Source organism: Primulina huaijiensis, chromosome 5, assembly GCF_012295235.1.
Source record: "Primulina huaijiensis isolate GDHJ02 chromosome 5, ASM1229523v2, whole genome shotgun sequence".
NCBI classification, from domain to species: domain Eukaryota; kingdom Viridiplantae; phylum Streptophyta; class Magnoliopsida; order Lamiales; family Gesneriaceae; genus Primulina; species Primulina huaijiensis.
Window position 1 is genome coordinate 18,844,418 of NC_133310.1, and position 2,189 is coordinate 18,846,606.

Consider the following 2,189-nt stretch of genomic DNA (forward strand, 5'->3'; position numbering starts at 1 on the left):
AATCATCTCAGATTAACAGGATAAAAATCTCGGGCATTACAATATCACTGGCTATTGGATTTCAATTAAATTAAACTCAAGCTAATGTAATAACTTTTATTTTGTTATTGCAAACACTCTCTAATTCGACTATTGTTTTTTTTATTTAAAAAACCAATAATCACTTTTATTTTGTTATTGCAAAAACTCCTTAATTTGATTGTGATTTATGTTAATAAACATTGTTTTATGTTTGAAGTTTAAAAAATATACATGTTTTATTCACATTATTATACCATTTATTGTAATTGTAGGGTGTGAAACTTTGAGAAAACAAATTTTCTTTTAAAAAAGAAACAATTCGAGTCAACGAGGAAACTTTCCCAACTAAAAGAACCCCAATTTCTGACAACGAAATGTGGTCTTTAGAGTAGTTTTGAAGTCCTAGAACTACTCGATATAAAATGGATTTTTTTTTAAAAAAAAATTATATTCATATTTCATTTTTTTAATTTTAATTTGGAATTGACTTCTAGGCACGTGGGAGAGATTAATTGAGTTTATTATGTCCTCTTTTCACATGTTTTTTAATTTATTATTATTGTTTTGCTTTGTGTTTCAATAATGTTTCTATGCTAGGTTTTGTTTCGGAGAATGAATCAAGATTTTCATCGAATAAAGTAAATTAAAAATCAATTTTGTCTCTGATCAAAATTGTTTTTAAGTCTAATTATTGTTAATAAATTCGATTGGTTTTCGAAGCCCTATAACTACTCAATATAAATAGTTTTTTTTTTTTAATTTTATATTCATTTTTAATTTGGAAATGACTTCTAGGCAAGTGGGAGAGACTAATCGATTTTCATATGATTAGTATTTAGAGTCAACTTGTCATACATAATTTATCCAATAGAATTTACTTGACTAACGTAGTTTATAGGTTATTGAGTTATACCAAGAGTTTACCAAACATACATTGAAAAAATAACGATGGTGAGTTCTGATATCATAAAAAAATCATGATAATCGTAAATATTTTAATTTTTTTTGGCTTTTGTAACGTATACATATAATTCCAAAGTTATGGTCTATGGATTTAACAACTATGCATATCGTCTTATAGCTTTTAATTCAAAACCTGATTTTAAAATTCTTATATAATAAATATTGTGAAAAAGTAAAAATTTACGGTAAAAAGTAAAAATCTCAAACTTTCAAAATTATCACACTACACACTTTATAATATTTTTCTCTCAACTCAATTGTGATTTTCTTCACAAATGAGATATCTATTTATAGAAAATCTTTACAAATAATCCAAAAATAAATTACATCATTACCTTCATCATCACACACAAATTTCAATATTCAACACCTAATTTTACCTAATTTTCAACATTCAAATATTCAACATTCAATATTCAAATATTCAATATTAAAATATTAATTTTCAAACTCCCCCTTGTGATGGTGATCATAATGATTGTCTTCATTACGTGTTTTTATGCTGCCTCGTTAAAAACCTTACTAGGAAAAACTCATTGGGATAAAAACATAGTAAGGGAAAAAGAGTGCAGTCACGTAAACTCCCCCTCATGTTGACACGAACAATTCTTCACAGATTTCGTAGATTGCGCATCCCAATATTATATATATGTTTTCTGAATATTGTCGTAGGAAGTGCCTTTGTGAAGAGATCTGATGAGTTTTCACTTGATTGAATGTGACGAACATCAATACATTTATTCTTCTCAAGCTCCTTGGTGAATGCGAAGAACTTAGGAAGAATATGTTTAGTTCTGTCGCTTTTTATATATCCTTCTTTCATTTGAGCAACACATGCAACATTATTTTCATATAGTATCACAAGCTTCTCGTCGAATGATAATCCGCATAAGATTTGGATATGTTGGGTCATTGATTTTAACTACACACATTCACGGCTTGCTTCATGTAGTGCAATAATCTCTGCATGATTTGATGAAGTTGTTACGAGCGTTTGTTTCTGTGAACGCCAAGAAATTGCAGTGCCTCCACGAGTAAATACATATCCAGTTTGGGAACGTGCCTTGTGTGGATCAGATAAGTATCCAGCATCGGCATAACCAATTATACTTGGATTAGCATCTTTTGAATACAAAAGTCCCAAGTCTGTCGTTCCTCGTAGATAACGGAATATATGTTTAATTCCGTTCCAGTGTCTCTTTGTT